Source organism: Lycorma delicatula, chromosome 4 (assembly GCF_047948215.1).
Source record: "Lycorma delicatula isolate Av1 chromosome 4, ASM4794821v1, whole genome shotgun sequence".
Lineage (NCBI taxonomy): Eukaryota > Metazoa > Arthropoda > Insecta > Hemiptera > Fulgoridae > Lycorma > Lycorma delicatula.
This window is the reverse complement of record NC_134458.1, coordinates 157,515,146-157,527,335: the sequence shown is the minus strand read 5'-3', so window position 1 is coordinate 157,527,335 and position 12,190 is coordinate 157,515,146. Positions and strand designations below refer to the sequence as shown.

Here is a 12,190-nt window from a genome sequence, read left to right as displayed (position 1 = left end):
TGAAAATATAAAATTGCAAAGTCCTAAAACATAATTGCACGTCAGGAATAAATTGTTTTAGGTTAATTTTAGAGCAGTATTATGAACACAGTTCATGAGTAGAAAAAAATTAATCTCGAGGATTAACAAGATACAAGATTAAATTGTAGAGTTAATTATCATAACTACAAAATTGAAATTAATAAAGCACGTAAAATAGGTTGCAGCTCAACAATGACAACCTTATGTAAGTAACCTGTCGTGACTGAACTTAAGTGAGTAAATGGTTTTGTGAACTACACTTGAAAGTGAAAATGCATAAGGTACGATGAACTGAATGTTCCACAAATTTTTACTGATAAAATAACTGTTTAAACGTAATAAATAATGAAAAATTAAACTTGCCTGTAGCACACAAATATTAGTAAACGACGAACTGGTGAATGAAGGTAAATGGATACAGAGTTATTCCTGGGCGTAGTCCGCCGTGGTGTATCAGGAATGCAGGGGTGAGACGTGGTGTAGAGTTAGGCTAATACGTAGTATCTCAGATATGTAGCAACGAATTTAAAGATTCTGCATCGAGGAAAATGTAATCTGCAGTTCGGGAAGATTCAGCGTCGATAGAAATGGCAGTTGGTAGTAATTGAAGCACTTTCAGGAAAAACGTAATATAGTGAATTTGAACAATAACTGATCTATTCTGGACTGCGTTGTACGAAGTAAAGAAGTGACTGAGTCCATAGGTCTGCACACCAAGAAAGTCTGTCCTGGACTGAAGAAAACTGTGATATCACGAAAAACTGACGAGTATAACTAGAGAATGTTTTGACAGAGAAATACCGCAACGTTTATGAAGACAACAAAGTATTAACAATTAAGCGAGAAAGAGAAAACCGTAAGCTGTACATCCAAACAACATGAAAAACAGAACTGGAATGAACAAAGCTGGCGTAGTGTGAAGAGGGGGAAAAAGAAGGCAATAGACAGAGGAGTGTGTGTGTGTTGACAACACGAGCTAGTGTGCTGGTATTGTTGGTAAGACAAAGAAATTAGCATAGACGGGAAGTTTGGGTAAGAAAGAACATTTCGAAAATTAATATTATAAGCAAACAGACCATTAAAAGAGTTACGTAAGACAGATAAAAATTGTTAAATACGAACGAGCAGAGGAAATGACGTAGTCGCAGACAAAGAAATGTATATTTCTAGGAACTTGACAATATTGAAATTGGTTGAGAATAAAAACACTAAGCCTAATATATACATTAAGATTAAACAGCAATGAAATAATGCGTGATAGAAATAAGCTAACACCAATAGGCGTTATTACCTTCAAAGTTGCTCAAAGTGGCCCACGTTTTGTTCAATACATGATTTTTCTCGACGAATCCATTCTTTTCTAGCGCGTCTCATAACGTTAGGAGTATTCTTAATAGTTTCTGCAGCTTATACTATGCAATTCCTTAGTTCCTCTTGTATGTAATCTCTTCTAAATAAACAGTTGACTTCATCCAACTCCATAGAAAAACGTCTGGTGGCGTTAAGGTCGGGAGATCGTGGTGGTCACTTCACTGGTCTGTTTCGACCAATCCATTGTCTACCCTAGTTAAATAATCCTTTACATTATCAGAAAAATGAGGAGGTGCCCCGTCGTGCATAAAAATTAAAACTAATGGAGGTACAGTTCTGGGACTCATTTTCTTTAACATTTTCAGGTCAAAAACCATAATAACTAAATTCGCCCCTTAATGTACCTTCCCAGAATTTCAGCAAGTCATTTCCCCGGGGGAACTAAAATCCGAAGTAAATCTTTCGCTAACCGTAAGTCGCTAACGAAGCATTTTCAGGCCATATTTATATGAACGTTTTTCCTACTTTTAGTTATATAATCAGTTTACGAGAGTTTGCCGTATAGTTCTGAATCACTCTGTATGTGTGTATATAAATTATTACTTTCCCGTCTAGACAGCGCTATAGCAGATATATACCTCTAAAAGGAAAAGTAGTGTAATCGGATCGATTTCAGCATATGCAGTTTTTACCGGATCTTGACGTTTTGATACCTAAGGAATTCAAAAACCGAATGAAAATTTCCCGGATGAAATGTTCGTATGTACGTGTTCGAAGTTGGCCTCTAAATCACCTTATATCTCCAGAACTACTGGACTGATTTTTACTAAACTTGATCAGATTACCATTAAATTCTAAACTTAAAAGGTGAAGGGAGTGAGGCTGTAGAGCAAGGTATGCATCAGTATCTAGAGATTTAACCTAATTAAGGACATACTAGGTAAATTTCATTAGAAAGCTACCTATTGTAATGGGTACCATTATTCGACGACCAGAAAATTTCGACATATCTTCGCGTTTCACATCCCCCAGACCCCAAAACCACCGTCAGTTCAAAAGTTTATATATATATATATATATATACGAGGTGTGATAAAAAAATACGGTGAATGAATTTTTATAGCGGCAACTGCCGACGCTACATCCATATGCTGTAATTTGTCAAATAGCGTGATCAACTGAGACAGGCAGGGACAAGTTGTAACACGTTCGAGCTTGCCAGTCAGCTGCCTGAGCCGCTAGAGTGAGGTTGTGTTTATCGTGTCTGTCGCGCAACATGGATTTTGTACAACGCATTAACATTAAGTTTTGTTTTAAGTTGCAAAAGAGTGCCAAAGAAGCTCACGAAATGTTAGAATCGATGTATGGCGATAATGTGGTAACTTTGAAGACTGTGTACAAGTGGTATGACCGATTTAAAAATGGAAATGAGTCTGTTGAAGACGAGCAGCGTGCGGGACGTCCAGTAACCTCAAAATCAGTTGAAAATGAGCAAAAAGTGGAAACAATGGTTCTTTCAAACAGCCGAATGACTGTTCGAGAGCTATCGGAAGACCTTAACATCTCGTACGGATTCGTTCAAAGCATTTTAACTAATGAATTGCAAATGAGACAAGTGAGTGCAAAATTTGTTCCCAGACTTTTGAGTGATGAACAGAAGGAAAATCGTGTGTCAATTTGCACGGAGTTGAAGGGTCGTCTTCATGCAGATCTGGACTTCATGGCCAAAATTGTAACTGGAGATGAAATTTGCGTCTATGGCTATGACACTGAGACCAAAATGCAGAGTTTCCAATGGAAAACCAGTTCATCTCCTCGCCCTAAAAAGGCACGTCAGTCAAAATCCAACATCAAGGTCATGCTCGTTGTTTTTTTTTCGATAGTGAAGGCATAGTGCGATCAGAGTTCGTTCCAAGGGGAACAACTGTAAACTCTGAATTTTATAAGGGTGTACTGCAACGTTTGCGAAACGACGTACGAAGAAAGCGACCAAAAAAATGGACCAATGGCTTCCTTCTTCATCACGACAACGCGCAGTGTCACACCTCGCTTCTCATTCGCGAGTTTTTGGCCGAAAAAAGTGTTCCTGTCTGTCCACATCCGCCATACTCACCGGATTTAGCACCATGCGACTTTTGGCTCTTCCCAAAAATTAAAACTGTGCTTAAAGGAAAACGTTTTGACACCATTGCTGACATTGAGAGGGCCACGACCGAGCAGCTGAAAGCCCTTCCGAAAGACGCCTTCCAGAAACATGACTGGACGCCTCCAGTCATGGAGTCAACGTTGGGATAAGTGCATTGCTAGCCAAGGACAGTACTTTGAAGGAGATTAAATCGAATTCTATGTAACCTTATTACTTTTTTTAATAAAAAATTATTCACCGTATTTTTTTATCACACCTCGTATATACATATATTTTCACTTTCTTGTGGACACGATAACTACCGAAATTTTCACTTCCAAATTGATACATAAAATATAACAACCCAAAATCTCGGTCGAGTTCGTTAATGGGCAAAATCGGACCATGGGGGTGCTTTTTCGAAAAAACAAAATACCGCCATAACTTTCTTAAGTAAAATATCGAATTCGTTTAAAGTTCCTACTATTCTTTAGATAAGGGCCTAAAACTTATCTAAGTAAAGTTTTTTGATATCACCAACCATTGGCTCAGGGAGTGGAAAAGATGGGGGTCTCGAAGACAAAAAAAAATCATAACTCCTTTAATAGGTGCAGTATCGAATAGGTTTAAAGTGGTCGTTAGTCCTCTAAACATTGCCTAAAACGTTTGTCTAAAACAATTTTTGGTATGACCAACCCTTACGGCAAGAGATGACTAAAATGCTGCTGGAAGTGTAAGAAGATGGGGCTTGTCGTATGCTAAACATGTGAAACTTTAATCACATGCAACCATTGTCGTATTGAGTAGATTTGAATTTTTTCTTAGCTTTAACGTGGAAATCTTTTTTATCTGCTACTTAGCACTGGTGAAATCTACCTCCGCCTTCCGACGTGCTGAAAGGAATTTTTTTCTTAGTCGCATTTATTAACAATTAAAAAATAACAATATTTGAAAAAACAATTTGCAAAATCGCACCCCCACCCCAACGAATGCTCTAAATTACTATGTTGTGACGTCACAGGTGAGCGATAGAAAGAAATAATATTTAAAGTGTAAAAAAGTAACCCGGTTGGGCTAGGTCTCGAATTCGATCACCCGGTCGACTCGGCACCTCGTGCGTTAAGCCTCGCGGCTACACCAGTCTGCCGACCGTGCAAGCGAAATTTGTTCTATGTAAGTTGTGAAATTACGTAAGTTTAGTTAGTGCCAACCGTCACCGCTAGTACCGCTACATCCGCGGGAATTAAATACAGCATGCGGACGCGCCTTTAGTTAGAATTAAATTAAATTAACGAAAAAATATTATATTCAAATAAAATTATAAATATTTCAACTTAAACTGTGTGCAAGCCGTACATCAGAAACAACCCACAGTTGTCAGCTTTTTATTGTTGTAATTATTAGTTATTAAACATTATGCCAAAATAATACTTATTATTATTTACTTATAACACAATAAAATAGCCGTTAAGTTACTTAATGATAATAGATTTTTTTAACGTGAAAAACGTCATGCCTGACCGGGACTCAAACTACGAACCTCCGGACGGATGAAAGGAACACACGTTACCGGTTCGCCACAGAGATCGGCGGAGTGGCAGTTCTTTTTATTATTTTAATAATACTACTAATAATAATAAACTACTATAAAATTTAAAAAAAAACAGCTCAACTCAAAGCCGTTCTATGAGGAAATTAAAATAACATATATGTAAAGAATAGGTATAATAGATGTCACACCTAAAAAAAAATTCAATTTAACACGGTATCGTATAATAAACAAAAATAACAATAAAATAGAAAAATACAAAAGGAAATGACGGTATTTATTACACATACAAACGACAATTTAAAGTGATAAACAAACGCACACGCACACGCAAAGAATATTATGATGAGACTGTAGATTTGCGAGACTAATTGAAAAGAATGTCAGCTAATAAAAGTAAAAAAGAATATTTATCTTTAAGCATGTTAATAATGTGTTATCAAAATAAAACAGTTAAGTGAATAATTGCGAAAAATGAATGATTTATTTTAACTGATAAAACCCGAATGAAGTAATTAATTTATCTTTTATCCTACTCGTTAAATTTCAAGTTACTTCAATACCAGTCCATCAAATATGATCACATTCGTCGTTGTAAACGTGTCGTCCATCACGAACACACCTAAGATAAGCAAAAATCACTTCCCCACTAGACGATCCAATACACATATCGATTGAATAGACATGAGAATATGTTACGATCGCGCATGACTAATACAGAATGAATACATTTTATACATGGAATCTTTTCAATAATTTATAACCTACACAGATTTTCTTTCAATTACTTCTTCCGGTCAATATCTTCTTAATATTAATTTAATAATTTTCAAACTTCCAGTTCAAATAAAAACATAACAAATTTTAAAAAAACGAACCATGTTTTACACAATATTTTAAACCTTCATTACAATATCGTACTGTAGACGAGAAGTATACAGTGATCGTGTAAACATATAGAACAGTGTCTTGTTAATAAAATTTAGCAAGCACAGCCCATATTCTGCCACGGTTTTTGGTTTAAAAAACTGGAATTCTTTATTCTTCAGATCTCACATTAAATTTAGTAGCGGAGTGGCAGTGTTAATATTTTATGTACAGTGTCCCACGCAGAAACGAAGAAAATTTCAGGACATGATCTCTGGTGAAGATATTTAAAAATTTTATAGTTTCAAGTTTGCAGATATAGGTTTGGAAACGCTTTATTTTCCAGTTAAGGCTAGCAAAGATTTCGCCCGGATTACAGCTCTTCTAATAAAAAGAAGCTCTACTGTAAATTTTGGGATCCAAATTAAGGAATAAAGTTGATGGTTTCTTACGTAATTTGAACTGGGAAATAAGATAAAACAGGTCCTAGAACTATAACTCCAGTAGATTTTAAGATATCCGACGTAAAACACAAAATTCGGTGTCGAAAAACAAGTTTTTTTAGGTTTATATTTAACAATAGCTTTGTTAAATGACCAGTAAATGCGGAAGATTTAGTAACAAAATTTATAGAGAATTTAATTCTGAGGAAGATTAATGTAAATACAGCCAATAAAAAGTAAATAAACACATTAAAAATCGTTTTTTTTATTGAAGCAAAAAAGGAAAAAACACAGAAAATCGATTTCTTTCTGAGCCTAATAAACATTCTTTTTAAACATTCGTCGGTGTTAACGCTTTATTGTCACTTCAGTTTCTGTAGACATTTAGTCTGGCCGTGGCCTTTGTTTGGATAACATCTGTTTTTTTTTTTTTTTGTTTTGGCGAAAAAATGATTATTTTATTAGAGAAAAGAATTGTCGTGAAATTTCATACGGAACTTGTAAAAACCGCTACTGAAACTTATCTTTTATTAAAAAAAAAAGAAGGTATATGGCACTGAATGTTTATCACGTGCGGGGTATTTGAGTGGTTTAAGCGTTTCAGAGATCGCCAAAAAGACGTTGAAGATGATGTTCGCCCGGGTCGCCCGCCCACGTCAAAAATGAAAACAAATATTGAAAAAATTGGTAATATAATCCAACCTGACCATCGGTTAACTATTCGTGCGATTGCTGAAACCGTAGGAATTGACAAAGAATGCGTAAGGTAAATTTTACATAACAACTTTAACATGCAAAAAGTGCGCGCGAAAATGGTGCCTAAAATTCTCACAATCGAACAAAAAGAAGCTCGTGAAAATGTTTGTTTTGACACTTCGAATGCCATTTCAAATGACCCAAACTTCTTCGAAAGAATGATAACATGTGATGAATCTTGGTTTTTCACTTATGATCCCGAAACTAAGCGTCAATCCATGCCAATGGAAGGCATGCGAGCAAATCAAAATTCAAAGCAATGATGATTGTTTTTTTCATTATTTATGGGACTGCGTACCATCACAGGGTTCCTGAAGGTCAAACTATTAATCAACATTACTACCTTGAGGTCCTTGATCAACTCCGAGTAAAAATAAGAAAAAAACGACCCGAATTGTGGAAGAGCAAGTCATGGGTTCATTATCAGGACAACGCATGATTCACACTGCATTGTCTGCCAAGACGTTTCTAGCCAAGTATAACAACCCAGTGTTAGACCATCTGCCTTATTCGCCTGACCTGACACCATGTGACTTGTTCCATAAGGTCAAATTTGCATTAAAAGGAACGAGATTTCAGACCGTCGAAGCTGTGAAAGAAAAAGCGGCACACGTCATGAAAGAGCTCAGAGAAGAAGACTTCTAGCACTGTTTCGAACAATGGAAAATTCGTATGGAGCGTTGTAGGGACAGAAGAGGGCTGTATATTGAAGGGAATAATAACTAAATATATATAAATTTAAAATACATTACAGCATTAGTCTCGTTATTTAATAGTCACACCTCGTGAATGTATATATATATATATGAGATCGAAGTAGTGGTCTGATACCGAAATATCTATCATTTTGAGGTGGAAGCAATTGCTAAATTTTATTTATTTGTGTTTTTTTTTTGTTTTGGCGTTTCGGTATTGAACAAAGAGGTATTGTAGACCAGTTATAAAACTAGTAAAAACCAGGCCGAAGTGAACCCTAATCAAAATGGCCATTATGGTTAGAATTATCGTATCCCTCAGGTTTTTACATGAAAATGTTTGTCTTTCAATAACCTTTAAAATGGTGTCACCTTAACAGTTTCCGTTTAACATTTTTGAGCTGCCCCCACATGACAGCCCTCTGTATACTTCGGATGTGGTGGTCTCGTACCGAAAAATAGTTCGTTTCGAGGTAGGAGAATCTGTTACTTTTAAGCGGATTTGAATACTAGATAGTGCATACCGGTGTTCTTTGGTGGTTGGATTTATATTAATCACACGTCTCAAGAACGGTCGACCTCAGACTGTACAAGACTACACTCCCATCACATTCATACATATCATCCTCTGAAGTAATACCTTACGATGGTTCCGGAGGCTAAACAGAAAAAGAGATAGGAGCCTCTGTTAAACTTGATTTTCTAATCCACATCCGTTGACAAGTTATTTAAGGACTACCATACTTTGTTAAAACTACACACACACACACACACACACACACACACACACACATATATATATATATATATATATATATATGTATATATATACATATATATACATATATGTACACACACATATGTATATATATGTGTGTGTGTGTGTGTGTGTGTGTGTGTGTGTGTGTGTGTGTGTGTGTGCCCTCTCACCGCGTACGCGGAGGGGGGATAAACGGTATTTATTACTTTTGTAATGTAAAATGTTTTTTTGAATTAACAAAAAACATTTACAAAATTAACTGACAACAAAAGTACAAAAATATAAATTTGAAATAGGTAAATGAACATTTATATTTATTTTAAAATATAATTTTATTTTTAATAATAATCTAAAATTAGTTAGTAAACTTTTTTTTTTATGAAGTAGTAATAAATTCTTAATTTTGGGTAAATAAGTTTAAGCTTCAATATCAACGACGTAATAAGTTATCGAATTCATCGATTTCCATTCGTAATTCGAAGAAAATTAACTTTACTTAACTTAATTTTAAAATGTTATAAAAATAAAAAATTATAAACTTTTAAATACGTTAACTTTAAAAACGCAAAACAATTTTATAAACTTTTACATAAATTAGCTTTATAAACACAAAAAACGACTTACGAAGAATACCAACAAAAAATTCGGGCATTTCGAGATAAACGAGTACGATTTTAGCCGGTGTTAACTTTAAAGCGATTCCTAAAATAATTAGGAATGTGGTTACACACAAACGTCCCTGACGGATGATATAATACGGCCTTAATTCATCTCACCTGACCCACTATTGCGAAAAATATGAAAATCTTCAGTAAAATCGTTGTCAAATGACCATTTTACTTCAAAAATTATGCAGTATTAAAAGTATATTAAACAAAAATTCTTAGTAAAAAAAATTGAACCCAAGCTGAGCTCCTCGCTTGACATCTACCTCAGTTACATCTTACAAAACACGATAAGTATCGGAAATTATAAAAAATTCAATTTTTTTAGAATTCTTAAGTCCTGAATCCCTTTCTTTTTTAAAAAAGCTCCCATGTCATCTACCTTAAATGTAAATACAGAGTATTTAATTTAAAAGAGACCCCCATCGCTAAGTTTAGTCAATAAATAATAGTTTACTGGCAAACACTTAAGTTATTTAATAATTTACAAAAGATATTGAAAATTATGTCCATCCATTTCATTTGATGAAAGATCATCTAGAAAAGTGCTGCAGTAATCCTCCCGTGAGTCATCCTCCCCGAACTACAGGAAGATGGTTCTAAACCTACAAACCAATTCAAAAATTGCCATCATGCGTTTCCGCTCACTATACTTTGTTACGCAGATTTCGAGTGTATCTTAAAGCCGATCGCGACGTGCTACCCCAACCACAAAAGTTCATATACGGTTTCCACAAAGCAGCACATTCTTTACAACAATCTTTACCTGAAATGCGGCGTACTGCTCCATCTTTATGTTTCAGGGAGTACGGATTAGAATGTGCGCATTATTTCACTCTACCTGGATTCTCGTTCGATGCGATGTTGTACAAAACGAATATTCAACTCGAACTGATTACAGACTATGACATCTACATGTTTTTAGAAAAAGAAATCCGCAGCGGCGTTTCAGTTTGTGTTAAGAAACATGCAGAAGCAAACAACCCATACATCGCAGAGGCGTACGATGCCAATCAATCGTCCAAAGCTCATGATTATAATTTTACTATGAATAACGGATGTGATTGTAAAAGTTTGCAAAATGTAGAGGAATTTAAATATGTAGGAATTACTTTAGATAGTAAATTAAAATCGAAAAGCCGTAAAACAAACCTACAAAAATACCTTTACATAGTTACTAGTAAATTTTATTATCTCAGTAATATATTACCTTCACAAATAATGATTCTATTATATAAAACAATGTTTGAATCATTAATTAGGTATGGAGTTGAAGTACGAGGTTCAACAGAAACTATTTAACTGAAAAAATCAAAAAGGCTCAAAATAGAGTTTTTTTTTTTTTGTCTTCAGTCATTTGACTAGTTTGATGCAGCTCTCCAAGATTCCCTATCTAGTTCTAGTCGTTTCATTTCAGTATACCCTCTACATCCTACATCCCTAACAATTTGTTTTACATATTCCAAACGTGGCCTGCCTACACAATTTTTTCCTTCTACCTGTCCTTTCAATATTAAAGCGACTATTCCAGGATGCCTTAGTATGTGGCCTATAAGTCTGTCATTTCTTTTAACTATATTTTTCCAAATGCTTCTTTCTTCATCTATTTGCCGCAATAGCTCTTCATTTGTCACTTTATCCACCCATCTGATTTTTAACATTCTCCTATAGCACCACATTTCAAAAGCTTCTAATCTTTTCTTCTCAGATACTCCGAACGTCCAAGTTTCACTTCCATATAAAGCGACACTCCAAACATACACTTTCAAAAATCTTTTCCTGGCATTTAAATTAATTTTTGATGTAAACAAATTATATTTCTTACTGAAGGCTCGTTTCGCTTGTGCTATTCGGCATTTTATATCGCTCCTGCTTCGTCCATCTTTAGTAATTCTACTTCCCATATAATAAAATTCTTCTACCTCCATAATCTTTTCTACTCCTATTTTCACATTCAGCGGTCCATCTTTGTTATTTCCACTGTATTTCATTACTTTTGTTTTGTTCTTGTTTATTTTCATGCGATAGTTCTTGCGTAGGACTTCATCTATGCCGTTCATTGTTTCTTCTAAATCCTTTTTACTCTCGGCTAGAATTACTGTATCATCAGCAAATCGTAGCATCTTTATCTTTTCACCTTGTACTGTTACTCCGAATCTAAATTGTTCTTTAACATCATTAACTGCTAGTTCCATGTAAAGATTAAAAAGTAACGAAGATAGGGAACATCCTTGTCAAACTCCCTTTCTTATTACGGCTTCTTTCTTATGTTCTTCGATTATTACTGTTGCTGTTTGGTTCCTGTACATGTTAGCAATTGTTCTTCTATCTCTGTATTTGAACCCTAGTTTTTTTTAAATGCTGAACATTTTATTCCAGTCTACGTTATCGAATGCCTTTTCTAGGTCTATAAACGCCAAGTATGTTGGTTTGTATTTCTTTAATCTTCCTTCTACTATTAATCTGAGGCCTAAAATTGCTTCCCTTGTCCCTATACTTTTCCTGAAACCAAATTGGTCTTCTCCTAACACTTCTTCCACTCTCCTCTCAATTCTTCTGTATAGAATTCTAGTTAAGATTTTTAATGCATGACTAGTTAAACTAATTGTTCTGTATTCTTCACATTTATCTGCCCCTGCTTTCTTTGGTATCGTGACTATAACACTTTTTTTGAAGTCTGACGGAAATTCCCCTTTTTCATAAATATTACACACCACTTTGTATAATCTATCAATCGCTTCCTCACCTGCACTGCGCAGTAATTCTACAGGTATTCCGTCTATTCCAGGAGCCTTTCTGCCATTTAAATCTTTTAATCCTCTCTTAAATTCAGATCTCAGTATTGTTTCTCCCATTTCATCCTCCTCAACTTCCTCTTCTTCCTCTATAACACCATTTTCTAATTCAGTTCCTCCGTATAACTCTTCAATATATTCCACCCATCTATCGACTTTACCTTTCGTATTATATATTGGTTTACCATCGTTGTTTAACACAT

General features: G+C 35.0%; 1 protein-coding gene across 5 annotated transcripts in view; it reads right to left on the bottom strand.

Annotated features, from left to right (window-relative positions):
- Window positions 1-12,190, bottom strand: part of LOC142324017 (peroxisomal acyl-coenzyme A oxidase 3-like) — a 134,529-nt gene that overhangs the window by 82,096 nt on the left and 40,243 nt on the right. The window contains exon 1 of one of the 5 annotated variants that reach the window (XM_075364576.1): window positions 1,313-1,479. The exons of the other annotated variants lie outside the window; for them this stretch is intronic. The gene's annotated coding sequence lies outside the window, so the exon portion shown is untranslated. Of the gene's footprint in view, window positions 1-1,312; window positions 1,480-12,190 lie in introns of those variants that run through there. 5 annotated transcript variants of the gene reach the window in all.